Source organism: Corvus cornix, chromosome 2, assembly GCF_000738735.6.
Source record: "Corvus cornix cornix isolate S_Up_H32 chromosome 2, ASM73873v5, whole genome shotgun sequence".
NCBI lineage: Eukaryota > Metazoa > Chordata > Aves > Passeriformes > Corvidae > Corvus > Corvus cornix.
Window position 1 is genome coordinate 23,605,951 of NC_046333.1, and position 12,024 is coordinate 23,617,974.

The following is a 12,024-nucleotide window of genomic DNA, read 5'->3' on the forward strand; positions in this document are numbered from 1 at the left end:
GGTATTGAAGCATAATCTGTGAGCAGGAAGGACTAGACTTAAGCAAACAGTCTGCAGAGATTAGTGCGGGGAAAAAAAATACAGTCAACCTGTTCAATTCAGTTAGCACTGTCACTAAAAGGCAGATCCCCACTCCTTCTTTGTTAACTTTGAAAACTAAAATAACACTGCCCTGAGGGTGCTGGTTGAGGTGATCAGAATGATGCTGCTGAAACTGACCCACTGCTGCTTCATAAATAATCTAATAAAGTTAATGCTGGAGGTGCTATTTTACAAGTGCTTTTAAAGGTAACTGTCATGGTCAGGAAAGCAGAAAGTCCAGTGACTGTACCAAAAACTGGGAATATGAAAGTATGAAGCTCGTAGTGGATAGAGGAGAAAATAGCAGCTTAATTGACAACATAATTGCATTTGAAAATCAATTCAGCCCTTCATTAAGAGGTCATTTAAAACTTGAAAGAAATACCTGTGCCTTCAAATATTCTAGCATGTACCAAAGCTGTATACAGACCAGACACAAGGTGACTAGAAAGGGAATAGCTTGAAAATACATAAAATCATGATATTTTGATGCAGCTTTTCAGCTAGTCTGTAACTACTCAAAGTGTAGCTCCCTTCTGTGGAACTACACTTATTTACATGAGCTGAGAAGGTGACCTAGTATTTAGCACTGCAATTTGGAATGGATGTGAGTTTTTTGAGGAAAGGGTAGAGACATTTCTTTAGAAAACTGGTAAGACTGCGACTAGGGTGCTGGGTCCAGTTATGAGTTTGCCACTATAAGACATGGACATACTGAAGCTAGTCCATTAAAGGGCCACAAGGAATTAGAGTAGCTGATCTATGAGGAGAAGCAAGGAGAAATGAGGCTATTTAGTGTGGAGAATATAAGAATAAAGGGGTATTAGCAATGTGCTTAAATACCTGATGGGAGAGATTAAAGAAGTTGGAGCTTGAGTCTTGCCAGTGGTGTCCAGATTGCTCAGATTGACCCCAGAGACCCCATACTTGGAGACATTCAAAACCCTGGATAACATCCAGAGTCACCTACTGTCCTTGACTCTGTCTTGAGTAGGGGCATCGGTCTTGATGAACTCCAGAGTTTGCTTCCTGCCTCAACCATTCTAAAATTCTTTCACCTGAGAAAGCTGATAAAGGGAGCATGGTTGAAGGGACAGGTTTTTTTTTATTATTATTACCATGAAGATTTATAACGTAGTATTGGTAAAGAAATTGAAATCTAGTTCTCTTGAAGTGAACTATACAAGTGAAATATGCAAGTGTCTGAAAGAAATATTTAGATTTTTTTCTTTGTTTGCTTCTGATCTGCTTTTGGAGGGTAGCTTTTTTAGGCTTGCAGATAGTTTAGAAGTGTTTAACACTCCTAAAGGCATGGGGAAGAAATAAAAAGTCATTTCAATTGCAGACTCAAAGCTCTTGGAGCAAGATCTGGGCTCTTTTCTTTTGGCTATTTCAGTCTACACTGATCTTTTACAGTACTGCCCCCCAAAAAAAGACTGTTTTTTTTCAAGTAGCTGCTAGATGAAGTAACTTCATGTCATAAATATAGAGTATTCTAAATGGTTTGGAGAAGATAATACATGAAAAACAGGACATACACTGAGCAGGAGACAAGATATATTGTTGTCTGTTCAAGTCACACAAAAAAAAATCACAAGTCAATGGAAGATGAAGATGTTCCTATTTCTTCATAGCACTTGTACAGCAGTCTAAACCATTCAGGTTTGACCCTGTACTTCCTGGAAAGTAAAGTTGCTGTTAACTTTTGAGGCATGTAGATTCATCTAGAATGTTGTTAGCCGGTGACTTGGAAAGAGTCTCTCTGTTTTAACCTTTAAAATCTAACATCTCATCAAAAACAATGCTTTATGTTCTGAAGCACTAACTGTAAGAGGAGATATCCCTAAGCTGAAATTTAAAAAAAATAGATTCTCCTGTTCAGGGAGGTAAGCAGTCCACCTAAAAATTTCCTTCTTAATATGTAGGTACACACATTTTTATAATGCATTTGTTTCCATAAAGCTTCTTTAAGGTTGTGTGGGAAAGTCTTCAAACCCTGTTCCCATGCAACATGAAAGCAAATAATTTGCTCAGCACCCTAGGGATAAGTCATGATGTCGTGACTGGATCTCTTTAGTAACTGGGGTCCCAACTGAAGAGAGAAATCCACCTCTAGCAAAGGCCATGAAAACTGCTACTGTCTGTTTACCTTGGCTAACTACCAGACATCTGCCTGTTTGTTCTTTCACTGCCCGCCTCAACAGGACAGGAAGAGAAAGTCAGATAAAAGAGAATGTCAAGACAAGGACATCACTTACCAATTACCATCACAGGCAAAACAGACATGATTTGGGGAAAAATAATTCATTGACAATTAAAATAAAGTTGGATGGAAAGGAAGAAAGACAAAAAATGAAAATGTCATGTCACATACCCCTTATTCCCAGGTTCAGTTTCACTTCTTCATTTCTGACTCCTGACTTGCTCCAACCCCGAAAGGCCAGAAAAAGTGGGTTTTGGCGAGGCTGTAGTCAGCTCCTCTCTCCTAATTCTTCCTCTTTACATTTCTCCCCCGCTCCAGTGTGGATCCTCTACATGGACCACAGTCCTGCAGGGTAAACCTGCTCCAGCATGGGCTCTCCATTGTTCACTGTTCCTTCAGGAAATAGTCCACTTTTTCTGTGGGAAACAGAGGAGTAGAAACTTCCACAGGCACTAATGAGTTTGATTTACACCCCTGGAAAGAGCTTGGGTTGGTGTAGTGGCAAAGCTACACAGACTTTAAGCAGAAGAATTATAAACCTGTGTTTCTATAGTTATAAGTAAGAATATGTATTGGGTGATATGGTGAAGGGTTTTTAAGTATAGTAATGTGATTTTATAGTTTAAGTTAAGAATTTAGATGTTATAAAAGAAGTACACGTGTGTACATGAGCTAGCAAGTTACTGGTTGAGAAACAGACGCAATGCAGTAAAAAATACCAAAGGTGATAGGTTACAAAGTCAAAACAAAGCTTTGTGTTAATTGCTTATTGGACCAGAAAGTTATAAATTGCCATGTAACTTTGAAACTCGTGACTGTCTTCAGTTATGGCGACTTGTTACTAAACTTATGGCCTCTGAGACTAATGCCTTGTTGATTTTTCAAGTAATAAATTGTGATAACCGTGATGGTACCACCTCTTTGGATCAGGCTCTGACATTGCTCCACTATGGGGTCCTACATGGGCTACTATGTGGAGATCTGCTCTATCATGCTTTCCTCCACAGGCTGCAGTGAGCTCCATGACTAGCTATTTTTTGGAAATAGTGAATATTTCTTTCCTATTGAAAGTATTGAATTTGGAACTATAAAAATGCTCACTGAATAGACAGCAGTAAATGATATAGGTGAGTTAAACCCTTAATCACTGTGTTGAGAAGTAGGGAAACTTCTTTCCTGGAGGAAAGATTTTATTACCATTGTAAAAAAAATCTGTTGGGTAGACATACGTGACAGAATATCACTGTGTCAAATCAACACTACATTTCCAATGTCCATATATAATGAGTCAGTAATCTTCCTAACAAAATTTCATGCCTTTTTACATATCCCTTTCAAGGCTGAACTAGGCTGGAGGAAATAATTTCATTCTTTTTTTTTTAATTGTTATTGCCCATTTATTAAATCCATGTAATGTAAACCAGTAGCCTGCAGAAGTTCCAACTTAAAAATAAACAGCATGAAAGCCTTGCTGAATGCTGTGCTTGTTTTATTGCTGAAGTTGAACCGCATTATATGGTTTGCTATGTATAATACAAGAATTATTTTTAATTCTGTGGAATGTATATATTGGCAGGTAATAAATATCTCATAAAAACTGTCTTTTTGGAGCACTTATGGTAGCCAAAAAACATAAATTAATTTATTAGTGTCTGTTCTGCAGCTAAAAATACATAATTTATTTACAGTTTTGTCCTCAAATGCTCATTAAAGGCTGGAACATGGAAGTCAGTGCACTGCTTACATTGCTTTACACTGAAAAAATGTGTTTCTGGAGTTTAAATAACCAAATGATGATAACTATCTTTTCACATTCGTTTATCAGAAGAAAATGGTGCAGATAGCTCATATATTCTGCTACTTCTCAGAAAAAAAATAAAAAAGAGGGGAGAAAAAGGAAGAAAAAATAAATAAAGAAAAAATATATACAAAACACACTGATAAAGAAAGGTACAGAGGGGGCAATGATTCTGTATTCCTAGAGAAAATCATCATTTTTCTGATGGAGAACACTTATATCAGTTATTTCCTTCTCAGGGGACTCCTTTAAAGCCTGATTTTTAGATGGTTGCACCTCTACTCTTCCTCTGCAAAATAAGCAATCCAACATCTAAGCTACATATGTGAAAAGGGTTCATGAAGGTCACAGAAATGGAGACTGATATAAAAAAAAATTTAAAAGTTATACATTTATACAAAGGCTACACAACACAACTACAAGCACACTAAAGTTCAGGCTACCTATGCAAAAACATGCTTCTTTGTCATGGGAAGACTCAAAACATGCATGTTTATAGATACATATAAAAGCATTGTTAATAATACCAGACCAGTTTGCAAATTTTTTCTGAAATAATAGAAACTAAGTCTTTTTAGTAGATAAACTAAGTTATTTTATGGATCACCATGACATAGCCTGTAGCTTCCTGTAATCTAAATAAAGCACAATATAAAAATGCCTTTTCTGTATCGGAAAATTTGTTTTGATTAGTGAAAAGTGATTGCCACAATTTTAAACTCAATGCTAACTTAACCATGAAAAAATTTGATGTTCTGGATTTCTGCCTTGCTAAAATTTTTGTTGCTCTTTTCTTTTTGTGTTCTATTACAGAATTTAAATATCATGATAACAATGCCACTGTCTTATGGGTTACAAAAATGTATATGTGTTCTACTGTGATGTAAATAGCAAAAACCTTTCTACCTCATCTATAAAAATAGCAGATAGGAATACATTTAGGTCAACTAAAAATGTTGCCTTTATACATTTTGTGTTACTATAAGGTAGAAAAAACAGGAAAAGAAAACAAAAGTAATGTTGAGCTCTTCATGTTTTCCTGTATATGTTAACATTTTCAGATGATAGCAGAAATGCTCCTGTTGCCACACAGAAGGGAAAAATTGAGACAGCACTAGGGTTGGAGTATGGAAGGATGAAATGAAAGAGCCAGTGTAAAAGTATTAATGAAAAAGATTTTGAAAGACCTTGTGGTTCATCAATAGTCACTGCCAGAAATTCAATATGTTCCTCACAGAGCACTTAAACATTATATTTTATCCTCCTCCCTTACAGACTACATCAGATCCCATTGGCGTTGGACAATTTCATCAATACCACTCACAGACTGTATGCACATGTAGTTCCTTAATACATGTTTACTAATGGGGCTTGATGCTTTTCTTGGCCTATTGATTACGTCTATCTTGAAGTGACTGTATTTTCTGGTTCAGCAAATGTAGACTGAAAATCTTACTCTCATACCTCTTAACTGAAGTTAAGTACAAAATCAGCCTCCAGAGGGACTTAGGATTTCTGATCAATGGAAGTGGTAGATGAAAATATTAAAAGTACCATGAAATCAAGATGGTGTCTTGCTGCTACTGTTGCCAGTATTTTCCAAAGGCAATCTGTTCCTCTTAAACTCTGGGAAATACTAGAATTCTTTCAAAATATTTTAAGTATATCATTAAGATTTTGCAATAAAAGACCAAATTTAGCTCTGGATGAAACTGTAGCTGTATTGAAGCAATAACCGTATTATTGTAGACCTCAGCTTGAAGGACTATGACCTCATATGTTTAGTCACTGTACTTTGCTTCTCATGTAAGAACACAATACAAGATTTAGCAGAGTGATAAAAAATCACATACCATCATATCATTAAATCATAAAATGGTTAAGGTTGGAAGAGATTTCTGGAAGTCATCCAGTACAACCCACCTGCTTAAGCAGGACTAACATGGAGAATACTGCCCAGAACAATGCCCAGAGTTGTCCAGAGCTCTAGAATTGTGTTAGTAGGTACTAATGTGTAAGATCTAAGTGTTCTGTGGTGAGTCCAGGAAGATACAGTGACTTGAACCTTTACTACCTTTACTAGTTGTACAACCTATCTAATAAAAGCATTTCTTTTTTTTTTTCTCCTCTCTTCTCTGTTTCCTAGGCATAAACCTTAAGACTGAAGAGAAGTTCAGGAAACTATTACTGAATGGCTTTTCACCTCATATAATTTTTTCTTTGACTTTTTAAAGCACCTCAATTTTTATTACTGGATAAACAGACTACGTATATGTATGATTTGTGTATGTATTTAGTCAATACAGTGTTGATTTCACTTGAACTGTGCTGTTTGGTGATTATAAGTACTACTCTACCTTGCATTTTCTGCTTCATGAATATGAAGAGTCATGACATAGCACTTAACTAAATGGATGACTCTATTATTTTGAAGTTTTATGGCTGAATTATGCTTTTAGCCAATAGCTGGTCCTGTTATTCTTTATGTTTGCTGAGACTTTCTAAATTGTTTCTCAGATAACGCCTCTGAAATGCATTTCCTTGTTACTTATAAAGAATTTTCTATGTGAAAATCATAGAATAATAGAACAGTTTGGGTTGGAAGAGACCATAAAGATCATGTAGTTCCAGTCCCCCTGCCATGGATAAGGCCAACTTCCACTAGAATAGGTTGCTCAGAGCCCCATCCAACCTAGCCTTGAACACTTCCAGGGATGGGACATCCACAACTGTGGGCAATGTGTTTCAGTGCTTCATCATCCTCATTGTGAAGAAGGCCATTATATGGTGAAGAAGGTCATCATAACTTCATAAATTATTTACACTGGCTCTTCCATTTCATCCTTTCACACTCCAACCCTAGCTCTGTCTCAATTGTTCCCTTCCTTGTGGCAACAGGAGCATTTCTGCTATTGTCTGACAAATCAACATATACAGGAAAACATGAAGAGCTCAATACTACTTTTGTATTCTTTTCCTGTTTTTTCTACCTTATAGTAACATAAAAGCTTGTGATGCCAAAATGAATAGATGGAAAGAGACCTGGAAGGAACAGAGATGTGACAGTGGACAGTTCTGCTTCCTCCTGTGAGTATTCTGAGGTAGTGCAGACTCAGTTTATTGCAATAGCTGTTGAATTTAAATTTTGTTCTTTGGATTTTGGATCATAGGGGCATTTTAAGAGCCACATTCAAAATTAATCCTGACAAGTAATGGAACTGTGAGGGGATATATCCAGAGCGCTCACTTTTGGACAACGAATTTAGCTACCTCATTTCCCTTTTTTCCACCTAACTTCTTCAGGTTAGAATCCCTTTGGTAAGGGGCCTGAACTGGACTGTACCCTGAAGAAGTTTCCTTCTCTCCGTAGTCCATGAAGAAGATTGAGATGCTCTAGTGGAGGCCCTGAAGGTTCTCTGGGTGATGTCCTCAAAGCTGCACCTGCAGCACCTGGGATCTGTGCTTTCCTGAACCTGCATGGGGACTCAAATAAAGACCTCATTCCCTTGTAAAACACCTATGCATGGTGATCCTACCCCAAATATGAAAACAGATTCTTTCAAGGAAGAAATTGCTCTGGTTTTGGATCCAACTGAACAGAAAAGGACAAGGTGCCAAGCTGTCAAGACCAAACCACATCTTCATCTGTAGATTTGGAAGCTGGAAAAATAGGTCCTGCCATAAATTCTGGTGTTCTCTTACATTGGACTTTTGCTTTGAAAGCACAGTGTATGCTAAGTAAAAACCTGGAACATTATTTGATCATTGGGAAGAAGCCAGTTGTACTGAATATCATTTCAGGTATGTGGGGAGGAGTAGAGACCTTGTGAGGTAAACAGGACAGTATTAAAGATTGATTTCCTAGCACCAGTGTACAAATGTGAATGGGATAAGTGAACACATGAGAGCAAAAAGGCCCCTAATTGTGGCATTTCTGAAGTTTATAATGTTTGATTTTTATGACTATGATGTTTTGGGTTTTTTAACAAGCAGATAAGAGTTGAGGTAGAGGAGAAGAGGGACTGTTAACACTATTTACAAGTTCGCAAATTTTTGGTTCTTTTTAATGGAAATATTCAATGTGTCATAAAATCAACTTTTGGATTTTCTCCCAAATTTTGTCTTTCCATTCTATCTGATGACCAAAATCTATGGCCATGCAAGTTATGGTGGAGCGTACTAAACCCATTCACAATACTACCATCTTGTTCAGCAGCTCAGGTGAGAGAGGGTTTGTGAAAACAGGAACATACCAGTGTCTTACACCTCCTTACTCTGCAAAAGAGGAAGCACTCCCTAGGTTATTTCAGAGCAAAGTAAAACACAGTAATTCTAAACATTTATATAAACTAATTTTTTTTTAAATTAATTTGGCATACTTTGAACAAACTTAGCAGTAGAAGCCCTCGCACAGTCAGCTACAGTGTTGTAGGAATAATCACTGTATCCAATTTCCAAGTGAAACCAGATCATCAAAAGGTTTGCCAGTTCTGTGTATCTACAAGATATAAGACTGCATGTTTAGTCATGTAGGTGAGTCTCCACCTTCTTCTATGTGCTATTTAATTCTTGTCAGACATTAACTTTTCCACACTTCAAATGACTGATGTATGAATGCAAAGCGTTTGAAAATGGTAGAGCCTATTTGTGTGTGCCTGTGTTCCTGTAAGTATATACAGAAGAAGCAACAAGTAATTAAAGGAAAAAAAAAAGAAAATACAAGAAAAGGAAAAAAGTAATTATTGTGGGGAGCAGAGGAGACACCATAGTTCCCAAGGCAACTAATCTTTTCTCTTTATGTAGGCAAAGAGCAATCTCACATCTTCACAAACATATTCCTGTTTTTTGAAGAACAATCTCTGTCACTGAATAACAACTTAGCCCAAGATACAATTTTTGTTTTAAGTGGGAGAGATTTATGTTTCCAGTGACAAAGGATTATGTACTTTTTGAATAGTAGCCTTCTTTCATCCATTTTATTTCTCTTCTTGAAATTTTACTCATTTGAGTGGTACCTCTGTCATGGTTTAACCCCAGCCAGCAGACAAGCCCCACACAGCCACTCCCTCACTCCCCCACCAATAGGATCAGGAAGAGAATTGGAAGGGCAAAAGATGGAAAACTCATGGGTTGAGATAAAGACAGTTTAATAGGGACAGCAAAAGCCACACATGCAAGCAAAGCAAGGAATTAATTTACTGCTTCCTATGAACAGGCAGGTGTTCAGCCATCTCCGGGACAGCAGGACCCCACCTCGTGTAACCATTATGTGGGAGTACAAATGCCATCACTTCAAACATCCCTTCCTCCTTGTTCCTCCCACTGTATATACTGAGCATGATGTCATGTGAATATCCCTCAGGTCAGCTGGGGTCACCTGTCCTGGCTGTGTCTCCTCCCAACCTCCCAAGCACCCCGCGTTCCTTGCTAGTGAAGCAGCACGAAAAGCAGAAAAGGCCTTGGCTCTGTGCAAGTCCTGCTCAGCAATAACAAAAATCTCTTAATTATCAGCCCTGTGCTCAGCATAAATCCAAAACCGTCCCATACCAGCTACTACAAAGAAAACTAACTCTACCTCAGCCAAAACCAGCATAACCTCCCAGAAGGCAAGTGGGATTTAAAAAAATTAATATCAGAATGCAAAATCAGATCTACTCGCTCAGGTATTTTAGTCTAGTCTTTTTTTTACATAAACCCATTAAGTGATACTACAAAATCCCACGTGTAGAACAGTGCTAATGTTAATAAATCACATTACCTAAATACAGAAGAGCCTTATTCATTCAGTCACCTTAAGCTAGCAAACTTTGTGATTGCTATCCTGAAGAGATTATTCTATACATATTCAAAATCTCGGTCTCTTTTCTTGAGCTACTTTTGTTTCATGCATATGTGTGTGCGCACACATGCCCATGTTTAACTCACAATAAAGGAGAAACTGCTATTCATTTCTGACTTCAAAACCACATTCCACCTGCATTAAAGAACCCCTACTTTCCCTACTGCAATGTGTTTAATGTGAATATGTGAACGAAAGAACCAAAATCCAGTGATCTTTTTAACGTTTCCTTAGTCATTCCTACCAAATGCTTGTTTTTGGGAACTAACTCAGAAACGTAGAGGACACATGTAGAGCAATTGAGCTGATGGCAAGGACAAGTTGGAGCATTCAACTCATGAAAATGTGATAAACATAACTAGAATGAAAACAAACGTAAGGCAATGCAAAGAACCTGTTTTAGAAAGTTATTTGGGTTTTCTCAAGGTTCTTGCATATGTTTTTCCAGCCTTTTGGAGGACAGATGGATTTCAACACAAATTTATTTAACCGAGATTTTGGCCATCACTCATCTGTTCTTTGCAAGGACACTTAATTAACTCTGTGAACTCTTGCTAGGTTTTGGCCCAAGTCATTTACATTTTAATGGAGAAGACTAACCCAGATGGAGGTGAGTGAACTGCTCACAACACTAAACTGTGGATAGGCTATAAAGTTGTAGTGGTTTGGTCCAAAATACTCATTACTGTTTATCTGCTGTGAGATAAGAATTAGGAGAAATGCAAAACAGGCACCAAACTTGAAAGAATATAAAGAAGTTTATTAACAGACCTAAAAGAAGAGGAAAAAAAAAAATTATACCACCTTCAGAACTCTCCTCCTCCCCCCCACCTTCCTCCCTTCTCCCACTGACAATGTTCAAAGACAACCCTTGAGATGTTCAGTCTGTTTACCACTTCCATAATAACCTTGTTCAGTCCATTTAGAAAGAGAAGTCTCTTCTTGCTCATGCTATGAAAACATTATCACAACGAGACAGCTGCCCACTTCCAAATATTGTTCAGTCCATTTAGGAAGAGGAGTCTCTCTGCCTGCGTGTGAGTCCTTTCCCCCGACTTGCAGCTTTTCCCGCAACTGCTTTCGAGGGTCCACTCTTGAAGTTTTTTGGGGTACAATTTTAAGGTTGAGCCGTTCAGAAACAAAAACAGAGGCCCTTCTCCTTCCCTAGGAGCAAAGGGTCTTCATCATCTTCATCGTTAGGACTATCTCTGGGAGCATCTCTAGGAACTGAGGTTTTCTCCTTTCCCATTTGGAGCAAAAGTCCTCATCTGGTTCATCTCTAGGGACTGAGGTTTTCTCTTTCCCGTTTGGAGCAAAAGTCCTCATCTGGTTCATCTCTCCCTGTCCAAACTTCTCATGCAATTACAGCTGCGTCAGCATCTGCCTATCTCAGTGCAGGTGCTTCTGCTCACGAGTTGAACACTCCACCCCCCATATCTTCATGAAATTACAACAGGATACTCTGATATATCATAGCTTCACAACAGAATTTCAGCTTTAAGCATCTCCTCTCTCTCTTCCCTCAGGTTTTCAGCTCTTCACAGCAATAAAAAGGGTTAATCTGACCTCGGCCTTGCAGCTTTGCAGCTGGAATGTTGAATTTTTCTTATCGCAGTGGAAAGGGGGGAGAGCTGAGCCGCTCCGGCTGCCCATGGCAAGGCAGTGGGGGGGGTTCCACGGCTGGAACAGGTCCATGGCTTCAGGATGGCCGTGGCCCGGCCCGGCCTGGCCCAAGCAGGGCCTGGCCGGGCCTGCTGGCCCCCACACGGGGCCCGCAGCCACCTGTCCCAGCACCGGGAACGAGAGAGAGCTTGGAGGGGGAGTTTGCCTATTCTTAAATGTGGATAACAGAGGTGATCACAACTTTAAGTGGCTTAGAGAATTGTCCATATTCAAACTGGCCAGCTGATAGGTTCTATCAGTTCCCAGAGGAAACTGTAAGCACCCCTTAGCAAGGACATCCCTTCCGGGACTATGCTTGCTAACCTATGACAAAAGTGTAGATGGAGCCCCAAATGTCTTGACCTTATATTGGTGGTTCCTGATCACTAAACAACAGCGTTTTCATCAATTTATACTATACTATGGATTTTAAAGGACGTG